Here is a 14,648-nt window from a genome sequence, read left to right on the forward strand (position 1 = left end):
GCTGCTGCTGCAATCCACGCGTTTTAGATCTGCATAACTCCACCTCTTTAAACACAGCACCCTCACCCCCTGCTGTTCCCACCCGCCTCAACACCGTTGGAAGGGAGGAGAACCAATTAAGGCGGGGGGTGGGGTGGAACGAGCAGCTGTCTACCCTTAGCAGGAGGGCTGCTGATTACTTACCTCTCCTGCTGCTGCTGGCTGTCCAGCAGCAGACTGAAGGTGGCTGCTGCTGTGCGCAGGTATATAAAGGCTCAGAGCCTATTATGACACGCGCAGCCAGCGTTCCATTGCCACATTCCATCTACTGCAGGCAGGATACCTGGCTGGCTGAATGTCGCTGAGAAGCTCACAGAGACCGCCATAAGCAACAGTTTAACAGAATGCCACAGACTAATCAACCAAACTTTTTGGGTTGGGTTCTCTTTTATAGTCTGCAGGCATTAATTGAAAGAAGTCAGTGTTCCAGCAGAGGGAGACAACGTTTCAGAAAAGGCATTGTAGCAAACCAAAAAAGAAATTTTAAGCGCAGCAGAGTAACCAGCGCACATACCTGTTAGCTCAGGTGAGTTTAAAAGGCTGCTGTTGATAACAAGGGCATTTGCTAAATAGATGGTGTGTGTGCAACAATATACTGAAAGGTCAATTATATTGTGCAGCTTATCTCACCACCTGTAGTTATTTAGGTGAAAGCTCCAAAATGCTTGCCTAATATGTCTGTTTATCCAAAAGGAAGTAAAGAGGGAGAGCTAGAAAGATAGCATTGCGTTACATTACATGGCAATGCAATGCACAGTTGCTGAAGTTGAACCAAAATGAGCTTGTCATCTGGCTTCTGCAACTTTGAACATGAAAAATCCAATGAGGAGAAGAAAAGCAAAGCCAAAGAGTCCATCCCAAAATCCGACAAACAAGCAAAATGAACAAAAAACATTGAATTCAATACTTTCTGATTTTAGAAACTGCATTAAAGAAGGGGTGCACCGGTCCTGGAGATACTGCAATACCAGGTCAATGCGTGGAGTGGACAGAGCAAGCTCTTTTTCCATCTCCCTGTTCTAAAAATCCATTTAATATATGGTCCCCAGATAGGGGACGTATCAGATATTAAACTGATAAGAACAGATACTACACTTGATCTTAGCCAAAAGGCCGAGAAGCGATAACCAGAATTGGTTTCGAACTACGGAGCCACCCAAGGATCCTGAAGAGTCCATTTGTGGAGATGAGCTCCTGGACTCCCGTTAAGAAGACATGTTGTCAACCTCTAGATCCCTTACATGCCTGCACTTTTCGGCTTGCTGCTGCTGCAATCCACGCGTTTTAGATCTGCATAACTCCACCTCTTTAAACACAGCACCCTCACCCCCTGCTGTTCCCACCCGCCTCAACACCGTTGGAAGGGAGGAGAACCAATTAAGGCGGGGGGTGGGGTGGAACGAGCAGCTGTCTACCCTTAGCAGGAGGGCTGCTGATTACTTACCTCTCCTGCTGCTGCTGGCTGTCCAGCAGCAGACTGAAGGTGGCTGCTGCTGTGCGCAGGTATATAAAGGCTCAGAGCCTATTATGACACGCGCAGCCAGCGTTCCATTGCCACATTCCATCTACTGCAGGCAGGATACCTGGCTGGCTGAATGTCGCTGAGAAGCTCACAGAGACCGCCATAAGCAACAGTTTAACAGAATGCCACAGACTAATCAACCAAACTTTTTGGGTTGGGTTCTCTTTTATAGTCTGCAGGCATTAATTGAAAGAAGTCAGTGTTCCAGCAAAGGGAGACAACGTTTCAGAAAAGGCATTGTAGCAAACCAAAAAAGAAATTTTAAGCGCAGCAGAGTAACCAGCGCACATACCTGTTAGCTCAGGTGAGTTTAAAAGGCTGCTGTTGATAACAAGGGCATTTGCTAAATAGATGGTGTGTGTGCAACAATATACTGAAAGGTCAATTATATTGTGCAGCTTATCTCACCACCTGTAGTTATTTAGGTGAAAGCTCCAAAATGCTTGCCTAATATGTCTGTTTATCCAAAAGGAATTAAAGAGGGAGAGCTAGAAAGATAGCATTGCATTACATTACATGGCAATGCAATGCACAGTTGCTGAAGTTGAACCAAAATGAGCTTGTCATCTGGCTTCTGCAACTTTGAACATGAAAAATCCAATGAGGAGAAGAAAAGCAAAGCTAAAGAGTCCATCCCAAAATCCGACAAACAAGCAAAATGAACAAAAAACAATGAATTCAATACTTTCTGATTTTAGAAACTGCATTAAAGAAGGGGTGCACCGGTCCTGGAGATACTGCAATACCAGGTCAATGCGTGGAGTGGACAGAGCAAGCTCTTTTTCCATCTCCCTGTTCTAAAAATCCATTTAATATATGGTCCCCAGATAGGGGACGTATCAGATATTAAACTGATAAGAACAGATACTACACTTGATCATAGCCAAAAGGCCGAGAAGCGATAACCAGAATTGGTTTCGAACTACGGAGCCACCCAAGGATCCTGAAGAGTCCATTTGTGGAGATGAGCTCCTGGACTCCCGTTAAGAAGACATGTTGTCAACCTCTAGATCCCTTACATGCCTGCACTTTTCGGCTTGCTGCTGCTGCAATCCACGCGTTTTAGATCTGCATAACTCCACCTCTTTAAACACAGCACCCTCACCCCCTGCTGTTCCCACCCGCCTCAACACCGTTGGAAGGGAGGAGAACCAATTAAGGCGGGGGGTGGGGTGGAACGAGCAGCTGTCTACCCTTAGCAGGAGGGCTGCTGATTACTTACCTCTCCTGCTGCTGCTGCTGGCTGTCCAGCAGCAGACTGAAGGTGGCTGCTGCTGTGCGCAGGTATATAAAGGCTCAGAGCCTATTATGACACGCGCAGCCAGCGTTCCATTGCCACATTCCATCTACTGCAGGCAGGATACCTGGCTGGCTGAATGTCGCTGAGAAGCTCACAGAGACCGCCATAAGCAACAGTTTAACAGAATGCCACAGACTAATCAACCAAACTTTTTGGGTTGGGTTCTCTTTTATAGTCTGCAGGCATTAATTGAAAGAAGTCAGTGTTCCAGCAGAGGGAGACAACGTTTCAGAAAAGGCATTGTAGCAAACCAAAAAAGAAATTTTAAGCGCAGCAGAGTAACCAGCGCACATACCTGTTAGCTCAGGTGAGTTTAAAAGGCTGCTGTTGATAACAAGGGCATTTGCTAAATAGATGGTGTGTGTGCAACAATATACTGAAAGGTCAATTACATTGTGCAGCTTATCTCACCACCTGTAGTTATTTAGGTGAAAGCTCCAAAATGCTTGCCTAATATGTCTGTTTATCCAAAAGGAAGTAAAGAGGGAGAGCTAGAAAGATAGCATTGCGTTACATTACATGGCAATGCAATGCACAGTTGCTGAAGTTGAACCAAAATGAGCTTGTCATCTGGCTTCTGCAACTTTGAACATGAAAAATCCAATGAGGAGAAGAAAAGCAAAGCCAAAGAGTCCATCCCAAAATCCGACAAACAAGCAAAATGAACAAAAAACATTGAATTCAATACTTTCTGATTTTAGAAACTGCATTAAAGAAGGGGTGCACCGGTCCTGGAGATACTGCAATACCAGGTCAATGCGTGGAGTGGACAGAGCAAGCTCTTTTTCCATCTCCCTGTTCTAAAAATCCATTTAATATATGGTCCCCAGATAGGGGACGTATCAGATATTAAACTGATAAGAACAGATACTACACTTGATCTTAGCCAAAAGGCCGAGAAGCGATAACCAGAATTGGTTTCGAACTACGGAGCCACCCAAGGATCCTGAAGAGTCCATTTGTGGAGATGAGCTCCTGGACTCCCGTTAAGAAGACATGTTGTCAACCTCTAGATCCCTTACATGCCTGCACTTTTCGGCTTGCTGCTGCTGCAATCCACGCGTTTTAGATCTGCATAACTCCACCTCTTTAAACACAGCACCCTCACCCCCTGCTGTTCCCACCCGCCTCAACACCGTTGGAAGGGAGGAGAACCAATTAAGGCGGGGGGTGGGGTGGAACGAGCAGCTGTCTACCCTTAGCAGGAGGGCTGCTGATTACTTACCTCTCCTGCTGCTGCTGCTGGCTGTCCAGCAGCAGACTGAAGGTGGCTGCTGCTGTGCGCAGGTATATAAAGGCTCAGAGCCTATTATGACACGCGCAGCCAGCGTTCCATTGCCACATTCCATCTACTGCAGGCAGGATACCTGGCTGGCTGAATGTCGCTGAGAAGCTCACAGAGACCGCCATAAGCAACAGTTTAACAGAATGCCACAGACTAATCAACCAAACTTTTTGGGTTGGGTTCTCTTTTATAGTCTGCAGGCATTAATTGAAAGAAGTCAGTGTTCCAGCAGAGGGAGACAACGTTTCAGAAAAGGCATTGTAGCAAACCAAAAAAGAAATTTTAAGCGCAGCAGAGTAACCAGCGCACATACCTGTTAGCCCAGGTGAGTTTAAAAGGCTGCTGTTGATAACAAGGGCATTTGCTAAATAGATGGTGTGTGTGCAACAATATACTGAAAGGTCAATTATATTGTGCAGCTTATCTCACCACCTGTAGTTATTTAGGTGAAAGCTCCAAAATGCTTGCCTAATATGTCTGTTTATCCAAAAGGAAGTAAAGAGGGAGAGCTAGAAAGATAGCATTGCGTTACATTACATGGCAATGCAATGCACAGTTGCTGAAGTTGAACCAAAATGAGCTTGTCATCTGGCTTCTGCAACTTTGAACATGAAAAATCCAATGAGGAGAAGAAAAGCAAAGCCAAAGAGTCCATCCCAAAATCCGACAAACAAGCAAAATGAACAAAAAACATTGAATTCAATACTTTCTGATTTTAGAAACTGCATTAAAGAAGGGGTGCACCGGTCCTGGAGATACTGCAATACCAGGTCAATGCGTGGAGTGGACAGAGCAAGCTCTTTTTCCATCTCCCTGTTCTAAAAATCCATTTAATATATGGTCCCCAGATAGGGGACGTATCAGATATTAAACTGATAAGAACAGATTTTTTTGATTGAAGCTGCATCCAAGGCACTGAAAAATGTGACCGAAGTCACACCAAAACAGCGCACGAGGCGAGGATTCATGTGGACCCTTCCCGGAGGAGAGGGTCCCCAATAAACCATCCCCATCCCTCCGAGCCAGAAGGCCACAGCGAGGGTCAGGGATCTCCGATGCTCTCCCTAGCCGAAGCCGGAGAAGAGCCGTTTTCGTGCTCCCAGCTTCCATCTAGGCTGCCACCCTAGTGGAGCTGGAGCCTGTGTTGGTTTCTCAGCCCAAAGCTGACCGGACCTCCGACCGGGTTTATAAAAATTCCCCTTCCTAGCCCGGAGGCCAGGAATAGGGGGGGTTGCTCAGAAAGTATGATTGGCAAAGGTGCGGCGTGCTACGAAGCCAAGTCTTTCTGGGGTTCCCAGTCCCAGTAAGCTTGGACTCCCACCAGGGCGCCTACTCCTGGGGCACATTGCTCCAAAGCCCTCACACTTACCCAGCCTAGTGACTTCGATCCTGGAGGGCCATGTTTTCCATCAGATAACTCTATGAGCCACCTGGCGTACTAACAAGTGCATCAAACCAGTGTGTAATATGCATCAATTTACTAGGGCAGCCCAAGGACAAAACTGCCTTTTCAAAAGATACTACACTTGATCTTAGCCAAAAGGCCGAGAAGCGATAACCAGAATTGGTTTCGAACTACGGAGCCACCCAAGGATCCTGAAGAGTCCATTTGTGGAGATGAGCTCCTGGACTCCCGTTAAGAAGACATGTTGTCAACCTCTAGATCCCTTACATGCCTGCACTTTTCGGCTTGCTGCTGCTGCAATCCACGCGTTTTAGATCTGCATAACTCCACCTCTTTAAACACAGCACCCTCACCCCCTGCTGTTCCCACCCGCCTCAACACCGTTGGAAGGGAGGAGAACCAATTAAGGCGGGGGGTGGGGTGGAACGAGCAGCTGTCTACCCTTAGCAGGAGGGCTGCTGATTACTTACCTCTCCTGCTGCTGCTGGCTGTCCAGCAGCAGACTGAAGGTGGCTGCTGCTGTGCGCAGGTATATAAAGGCTCAGAGCCTATTATGACACGCGCAGCCAGCGTTCCATTGCCACATTCCATCTACTGCAGGCAGGATACCTGGCTGGCTGAATGTCGCTGAGAAGCTCACAGAGACCGCCATAAGCAACAGTTTAACAGAATGCCACAGACTAATCAACCAAACTTTTTGGGTTGGGTTCTCTTTTATAGTCTGCAGGCATTAATTGAAAGAAGTCAGTGTTCCAGCAGAGGGAGACAACGTTTCAGAAAAGGCATTGTAGCAAACCAAAAAAGAAATTTTAAGCGCAGCAGAGTAACCAGCGCACATACCTGTTAGCTCAGGTGAGTTTAAAAGGCTGCTGTTGATAACAAGGGCATTTGCTAAATAGATGGTGTGTGTGCAACAATATACTGAAAGGTCAATTATATTGTGCAGCTTATCTCACCACCTGTAGTTATTTAGGTGAAAGCTCCAAAATGCTTGCCTAATATGTCTGTTTATCCAAAAGGAAGTAAAGAGGGAGAGCTAGAAAGATAGCATTGCGTTACATTACATGGCAATGCAATGCACAGTTGCTGAAGTTGAACCAAAATGAGCTTGTCATCTGGCTTCTGCAACTTTGCACATGAAAAATCCAATGAGGAGAAGAAAAGCAAAGCCAAAGAGTCCATCCCAAAATCCGACAAACAAGCAAAATGAACAAAAAACATTGAATTCAATACTTTCTGATTTTAGAAACTGCATTAAAGAAGGGGTGCACCGGTCCTGGAGATACTGCAATACCAGGTCAATGCGTGGAGTGGACAGAGCAAGCTCTTTTTCCATCTCCCTGTTCTAAAAATCCATTTAATATATGGTCCCCAGATAGGGGACGTATCAGATATTAAACTGATAAGAACAGATACTACACTTGATCTTAGCCAAAAGGCCGAGAAGCGATAACCAGAATTGGTTTCGAACTACGGAGCCACCCAAGGATCCTGAAGAGTCCATTTGTGGAGATGAGCTCCTGGACTCCCGTTAAGAAGACATGTTGTCAACCTCTAGATCCCTTACATGCCTGCACTTTTCGGCTTGCTGCTGCTGCAATCCACGCGTTTTAGATCTGCATAACTCCACCTCTTTAAACACAGCACCCTCACCCCCTGCTGTTCCCACCCGCCTCAACACCGTTGGAAGGGAGGAGAACCAATTAAGGCGGGGGGTGGGGTGGAACGAGCAGCTGTCTACCCTTAGCAGGAGGGCTGCTGATTACTTACCTCTCCTGCTGCTGCTGGCTGTCCAGCAGCAGACTGAAGGTGGCTGCTGCTGTGCGCAGGTATATAAAGGCTCAGAGCCTATTATGACACGCGCAGCCAGCATTCCATTGCCACATTCCATCTACTGCAGGCAGGATACCTGGCTGGCTGAATGTCGCTGAGAAGCTCACAGAGACCGCCATAAGCAACAGTTTAACAGAATGCCACAGACTAATCAACCAAACTTTTTGGGTTGGGTTCTCTTTTATAGTCTGCAGGCATTAATTGAAAGAAGTCAGTGTTCCAGCAGAGGGAGACAACGTTTCAGAAAAGGCATTGTAGCAAACCAAAAAAGAAATTTTAAGCGCAGCAGAGTAACCAGCGCACATACCTGTTAGCCCAGGTGAGTTTAAAAGGCTGCTGTTGATAACAAGGGCATTTGCTAAATAGATGGTGTGTGTGCAACAATATACTGAAAGGTCAATTATATTGTGCAGCTTATCTCACCACCTGTAGTTATTTAGGTGAAAGCTCCAAAATGCTTGCCTAATATGTCTGTTTATCCAAAAGGAAGTAAAGAGGGAGAGCTAGAAAGATAGCATTGCGTTACATTACATGGCAATGCTATGCACAGTTGCTGAAGTTGAACCAAAATGAGCTTGTCATCTGGCTTCTGCAACTTTGAACATGAAAAATCCAATGAGGAGAAGAAAAGCAAAGCCAAAGAGTCCATCCCAAAATCCGACAAACAAGCAAAATGAACAAAAAACATTGAATTCAATACTTTCTGATTTTAGAAACTGCATTAAAGAAGGGGTGCACCGGTCCTGGAGATACTGCAATACCAGGTCAATGCGTGGAGTGGACAGAGCAAGCTCTTTTTCCATCTCCCTGTTCTAAAAATCCATTTAATATATGGTCCCCAGATAGGGGACGTATCAGATATTAAACTGATAAGAACAGATACTACACTTGATCTTAGCCAAAAGGCCGAGAAGCGATAACCAGAATTGGTTTCGAACTACGGAGCCACCCATGGATCCTGAAGAGTCCATTTGTGGAGATGAGCTCCTGGACTCCCGTTAAGAAGACATGTTGTCAACCTCTAGATCCCTTACATGCCTGCACTTTTCGGCTTGCTGCTGCTGCAATCCACGCGTTTTAGATCTGCATAACTCCACCTCTTTAAACACAGCACCCTCACCCCCTGCTGTTCCCACCCGCCTCAACACCGTTGGAAGGGAGGAGAACCAATTAAGGCGGGGGGGTGGGGTGGAACGAGCAGCTGTCTACCCTTAGCAGGAGGGCTGCTGATTACTTACCTCTCCTGCTGCTGCTGGCTGTCCAGCAGCAGACTGAAGGTGGCTGCTGCTGTGCGCAGGTATATAAAGGCTCAGAGCCTATTATGACACGCGCAGCCAGCGTTCCATTGCCACATTCCATCTACTGCAGGCAGGATACCTGGCTGGCTGAATGTCGCTGAGAAGCTCACAGAGACCGCCATAAGCAACAGTTTAACAGAATGCCACAGACTAATCAACCAAACTTTTTGGGTTGGGTTCTCTTTTATAGTCTGCAGGCATTAATTGAAAGAAGTCAGTGTTCCAGCAGAGGGAGACAACGTTTCAGAAAAGGCATTGTAGCAAACCAAAAAAGAAATTTTAAGCGCAGCAGAGTAACCAGCGCACATACCTGTTAGCTCAGGTGAGTTTAAAAGGCTGCTGTTGATAACAAGGGCATTTGCTAAATAGATGGTGTGTGTGCAACAATATACTGAAAGGTCAATTATATTGTGCAGCTTATCTCACCACCTGTAGTTATTTAGGTGAAAGCTCCAAAATGCTTGCCTAATATGTCTGTTTATCCAAAAGGAAGTAAAGAGGGAGAGCTAGAAAGATAGCATTGCGTTACATTACATGGCAATGCAATGCACAGTTGCTGAAGTTGAACCAAAATGAGCTTGTCATCTGGCTTCTGCAACTTTGAACATGAAAAATCCAATGAGGAGAAGAAAAGCAAAGCCAAAGAGTCCATCCCAAAATCCGACAAACAAGCAAAATGAACAAAAAACATTGAATTCAATACTTTCTGATTTTAGAAACTGCATTAAAGAAGGGGTGCACCGGTCCTGGAGATACTGCAATACCAGGTCAATGCGTGGAGTGGACAGAGCAAGCTCTTTTTCCATCTCCCTGTTCTAAAAATCCATTTAATATATGGTCCCCAGATAGGGGACGTATCAGATATTAAACTGATAAGAACAGATACTACACTTGATCTTAGCCAAAAGGCCGAGAAGCGATAACCAGAATTGGTTTCGAACTACGGAGCCACCCAAGGATCCTGAAGAGTCCATTTGTGGAGATGAGCTCCTGGACTCCCGTTAAGAAGACATGTTGTCAACCTCTAGATCCCTTACATGCCTGCACTTTTCGGCTTGCTGCTGCTGCAATCCACGCGTTTTAGATCTGCATAACTCCACCTCTTTAAACACAGCACCCTCACCCCCTGCTGTTCCCACCCGCCTCAACACCGTTGGAAGGGAGGAGAACCAATTAAGGCGGGGGGGTGGGGTGGAACGAGCAGCTGTCTATGTAGCACCCTGAGGATTCGGCTGCTACAGGGGTATTGCACCTCAACCCAGAGGTGTGATATTCCACTCCCGGGTAAGGATGGAGTGTGGAACTGAGCTCGGTAGGCTGCATGCACTACACACATCCCATTTCCGAGGAACAGACCAACGGTACTCCCACTTAGAAATGTGCAGGTACGACCGAGTCTGTTCCTGGCTGGAGTGGGAGGGGGGTGGTACATCCCAAGTAGTGTAGGGGCAGATAGGGGGAGCAGCCTGGGTAAAGATAGGAGCTCATTGGGTGCTGGTCACCTGAGCTCACACATAGAGGGAGTATATAAGGTGGGCACCATCAAAGATCAGGGTCAGTCTTTGCAGAGGAGTCAGTCTGTCAGAGTCAGTAAGAAGCAGAGGTCCAGATGAGCCTGCAGAGAGAGAGTGGAGCAGAGAAGGAAAGACCCAGAGAGGGAAAAAGAAAGGACTCTGAGAACCCAAATTCAATCCCCGGGTGAAGAGTCGGCAATAGGGTACCGGATCCCAAACTGGTGGGGGCAAAATCACACCCTAGCCAGAGACCGGAGGCCGTGGGCAGCATCTGCCACGGCCACCCACCACATCCACCCCGAAGGCAAACCACGTGGAGGGTCAGGGAACCCAAGGCCAAGGGTCTCCCAACAGAAGGCCCGAGGGAGCTGGACCTAGGTGGATCACTAGTGGGGACGGCCAGAGGAAAGGACAGAAGGAGAGCTCAGGGTCACGCTCCGGACTTGTTTGGGGGTTTGCTGAATCCAGGACCTGGTGGACGCAGCACGGCTCGGGTGGTCACTTGAAGCTGGAGTGACCGGAACATCAGCAGTGAGTAAATACCTTAAACTGCACAACCCGACTCTGTCTTCACTTAACATCTATGCTGCACCACCACAACCCCCATCCTCTGCACCTGACCCCCTGAGGCTATACCCCACCCGTTGGGGGTTATACTACCAAAAGCTGCACCAACACCATCAGCCTCAGCGGACCCTGCTGCAGCGGCGGCCATAGTGACCGCAATACAACGGGTGGCGTAGTCGACATTAAGAACTTTATAACATCTGTAGGACTGCCACATACTCTGAGCTTGACACCCTGGGCACGGACCGGGTCACAGCCACTCGGAAGACTACAACTCCCATCTGATCCGGCTCCGGATATTCCCCTAAAGAATATGGCCCAGGGGGCGCGTCAACTTTGGCGTAGTCGGCAGGATTACGTGCCCACAACAACCGGGTACTGCGTGCCTGAAGAAAAGAACGAGTTTACCTCAAAAAGAAGTCTCCTGCCGGTTCCGGAGGGTCCCCGCCATCGGACCCCATCACAGGTCGATTCCAGCCGGTTGTCCGCCATTAACAGCGTTTTCCCGCCATCTGCAGAGTTTCCCGCCACTGGGAGACGATTCCCGCCATTTCCAAAGGTTTCCCGCCTTGGAAGAGCGGACGCCATTATGGGCGTGCCAGAGGGTGGCAAGAGGCCACCTCCCATCGTGGGCCAGGACCGAAAATGGCGCCAAAAGTGGAAACCGCCCCCACCAACAGAGACTGTGATGCTAGAGGTGTCTGTCAGCGTGAAAGAACTGCCCCTGGAGCTGACAATCACCAAGAGGCCCCGGGACCGCCCTCGAAGTGGGAGGACTGAGAAGGAGAGAACAAAGATGGGTGTCGCTTGGAGGAGTCTGGAGCGAGCGCACCCGGAGGCAAGAAGCCTGGAGAAGAGTATCGGAGGAGCTTACCCGGAGATGGCGAGAAAGCAGAGCAGCACCGGCCCGTTGGCCAGGAGCCTGCTAGAAACAGAGGAGGGAGAGCAGAGCAGCACCGGCCCGCTGGCCAGGAGCCTGCTGGAGACAACAGAAGGAGAGCAGAGCAGCACCGACCCGTTGGTCAGGAGCCTGCTGGAAGCAACGACCCCACTAGGCCTAGTGGAGGTCCTAGCACAGCTCCCCCGAGACCGGGAGTGTGCGCAGACCGCTCTGGAGGGCCTCGCAAGGAGGATGGCCCGGGTGCAGCGAGAGACGTTGGCGGAGTGGAGCCGTGAGATGGCCCAGCAGACCGAGACCCGTCAGCGGAGCACGCCACCCGAGATGAGGAGACAGACCGCCTCTGAGGATGGCGCAGGAGGACTGAAGGCCGGAGACGGCGCCGAGAAGGGAGCCGAACGAAAGGAGGCAGGTAAAGGGGACGTCTCTACCCCAAACCGGGAAACCGCGTACCTGCCCCAGCTCCCCGTCGCAGAGCCCGAAGTATCCCCTGCCGTGCCCATCGCTGCAACGTCACCGCCGCAGACTAGGCCTCAAACGGGAGCCGCGACCCCTGTGACGTCACACGCCTCGACCCCGAGCGTGACCAAGCAGGAAGTACCACCAGCCTGGTCGCAAGGCCTAGTACCCCCGGGCGCCGCAATACCAACAGCGCCCCCTACCTCCGCGGAGCCCCCGGCCTGGTCGCAGGGCCAAGTAGCCCAGGGTGCCGCCGTCCTTACGGTGCCCTTCACCTTCCAGATACCCCAGGCCTGGCCACAAGGCCCGGGCAACCCGGGCGCTAACACCACTGCGCCCATAAGACCAAGAGTGCCGCATCTGGGAGAGGACCTGTTTATCCAACACACGTGCCCGGATGGGCAGCCTTTCATCTGGCCCCAGGAATATCATGAACTGGAACGGCAGAGGAAGGCTGGGGCCATGTGTGCACCCCTGATCCCGGCTCCAAAGCCCGTAAAGAGGATCTCACCCCCGCTAGAAGAGGCCCAATTTGAGTGGGACCCCACCGGAGAAGATCTCATGGGGTTCACTCAGGAGACTCGGGCAGCTGCAGCGGAGCGTGCTGAGTGCTGCCGCCAACAACTCAAGGTCTTTGAGAGGGAGCGGAGAGAGAGGCGGGTCCGGGAACAGCAAGCTCAAATAAGGAGCGCGGAGCAGAAGAGCCGGGCCAGGAGAGACCCCCGTGCAGCGCATAGTCCCCGCAGCACCGGGACTGTGATCAAGTTTAACATGCAGCATGGGTGGGGCTTCATCCGAGACCACCGCACCCCAGGCGACGTCTTCGTGACCAGGAGAGACGTTGAGTCCCACCTACCGGAGGGACACAGAGGTCGTGACCTTTACATCGGGGACGAGGTCACCTTCACCCGGCACAAGTGTGCCAAAGGACCCTACGCCCTCCATGTGCATCGCCTGACGGAGGAAGAGCTGCGGTGTGAGGAGGAAGAACAAGAGGACCCGGACGGGTCTGAAGCTAAAGGTAACCACAAAGAAAGAGCAGGAGGACGCCGTCGTTAAGTACAGCAGAGTACAAGCTGTATATAGTTGCCCGTCGGGGCACAGTGAACTGTTGCTAATATAGTCCCCGTTGGGACCAGCAAGTGTGAACTGTTTACCCGTTTATCCCTTAAATCCCACTGACCGAGGACTGAGAGCGGTCATTCCTCCCTAATACCTGGCCGAGGACTGAGAGCGGCCATATCCCCTGTATATAGTTGCGCGTCCTAAAGCGCTCCCTACTGGTTTTAAAGGAAAGCCACGAGTTTTTTTCAAGAAAAGACTGTCGCACTTTACCCGGTCACACGTTGCACAGTGACCGGAGGAGGAGCAGAGGCGACGAGAATGTTATTTGTATGAAAAGTTTTCTGATATATATATGATATTTTATATGTTTTTACTATGTTGTTTATATGAAAAAAAAAATTTGTATGTTTTGTGGTGTTTTGTTCTTACAGCCCGAGGACGTGCTGTGATTTACCAGGGGGGAATGTAGCACCCTGAGGATTCGGCTGCTACAGGGGTATTGCACCTCAACCCAGAGGTGTGATATTCCACTCCCGGGTAAGGATGGAGTGTGGAACTGAGCTCGGTAGGCTGCATGCACTACACACATCCCATTTCCGAGGAACAGACCAACGGTACTCCCACTTAGAAATGTGCAGGTACGACCGAGTCTGTTCCTGGCTGGAGTGGGAGGGGGGTGGTACATTCCAAGTAGTGTAGGGGCAGATAGGGGGAGCAGCCTGGGTAAAGATAGGAGCTCATTGGGTGCTGGTCACCTGAGCTCACACATAGAGGGAGTATATAAGGTGGGCACCATCAAAGATCAGGGTCAGTCTTTGCAGAGGAGTCAGTCTGTCAGAGTCAGTAAGAAGCAGAGGTCCAGATGAGCCTGCAGAGAGAGAGTGGAGCAGAGAAGGAAAGACCCAGAGAGGGAAAAAGAAAGGACTCTGAGAACCCAAATTCAATCCCCGGGTGAAGAGTCGGCAATAGGGTACCGGATCCCAAACTGGTGGGGGCAAAAGCACACCCTAGCCAGAGACCGGAGGCCGTGGGCAGCGTCTGCCACGGCCACCCACCACATCCACCCCGAAGGCAAACCACGTGGAGGGTCAGGGAACCCAAGGCCAAGGGTCTCCCAACAGAAGGCCCGAGGGAGCTGGACCTAGGTGGATCACTAGTGGGGACGGCCAGAGGAAAGGACAGAAGGAGAGCTCAGGGTCACGCTCCGGACTTGTTTGGGGGTTTGCTGAATCCAGGACCTGGTGGACGCAGCACGGCTCGGGTGGTCACTTGAAGCTGGAGTGACCGGAACATCAGCAGTGAGTAAATACCTTAAACTGCACAACCCGACTCTGTCTTCACTTAACATCTATGCTGCACCACCACAACCCCCATCCTCTGCACCTGACCCCCTGAGGCTATACCCCACCCGTTGGGGGTTATACTACCAAAAGCTGCACCAACACCATCAGCCTCAGCGGACC

General features: G+C 49.9%; 7 non-coding genes and 1 pseudogene across 7 annotated transcripts; all 8 read right to left on the bottom strand.

The window, feature by feature from the left end:
• Positions 1–973: 973 nt before the first annotated feature.
• Positions 974–1,164, bottom strand: LOC141240162 (U2 spliceosomal RNA). The gene has a single exon (XR_012305450.1). It is a non-coding gene; the product is annotated as a U2 spliceosomal RNA (small nuclear RNA).
• A 1,109-nt stretch (positions 1,165–2,273) lies between these two features.
• On the bottom strand, positions 2,274–2,464 carry LOC141240184 (U2 spliceosomal RNA). Its single transcript, XR_012305472.1, has one exon. It is a non-coding gene; the product is annotated as a U2 spliceosomal RNA (small nuclear RNA).
• A 1,112-nt stretch (positions 2,465–3,576) lies between these two features.
• Positions 3,577–3,767, bottom strand: LOC141240164 (U2 spliceosomal RNA). The gene has a single exon (XR_012305452.1). It is a non-coding gene; the product is annotated as a U2 spliceosomal RNA (small nuclear RNA).
• Positions 3,768–4,879: 1,112 nt separating this feature from the next.
• LOC141240206 (U2 spliceosomal RNA) lies at positions 4,880–5,062 on the bottom strand. The gene has a single exon (XR_012305493.1). It is a non-coding gene; the product is annotated as a U2 spliceosomal RNA (small nuclear RNA).
• A 524-nt stretch (positions 5,063–5,586) lies between these two features.
• On the bottom strand, positions 5,587–5,702 carry LOC141240245 (U2 spliceosomal RNA; annotated as a pseudogene).
• Positions 5,703–6,811: 1,109 nt separating this feature from the next.
• Positions 6,812–7,002, bottom strand: LOC141240165 (U2 spliceosomal RNA). The gene has a single exon (XR_012305453.1). It is a non-coding gene; the product is annotated as a U2 spliceosomal RNA (small nuclear RNA).
• Positions 7,003–8,111: 1,109 nt separating this feature from the next.
• On the bottom strand, positions 8,112–8,302 carry LOC141240166 (U2 spliceosomal RNA). The gene has a single exon (XR_012305454.1). It is a non-coding gene; the product is annotated as a U2 spliceosomal RNA (small nuclear RNA).
• Positions 8,303–9,412: 1,110 nt separating this feature from the next.
• Positions 9,413–9,603, bottom strand: LOC141240167 (U2 spliceosomal RNA). The gene has a single exon (XR_012305455.1). It is a non-coding gene; the product is annotated as a U2 spliceosomal RNA (small nuclear RNA).
• Positions 9,604–14,648: the final 5,045 nt, after the last annotated feature.

Source organism: Phyllobates terribilis, unplaced genomic scaffold, assembly GCF_046119375.1.
Source record: "Phyllobates terribilis strain yellow unplaced genomic scaffold, ASM4611937v1 Scaffold_801__1_contigs__length_655404, whole genome shotgun sequence".
NCBI classification, from domain to species: domain Eukaryota; kingdom Metazoa; phylum Chordata; class Amphibia; order Anura; family Dendrobatidae; genus Phyllobates; species Phyllobates terribilis.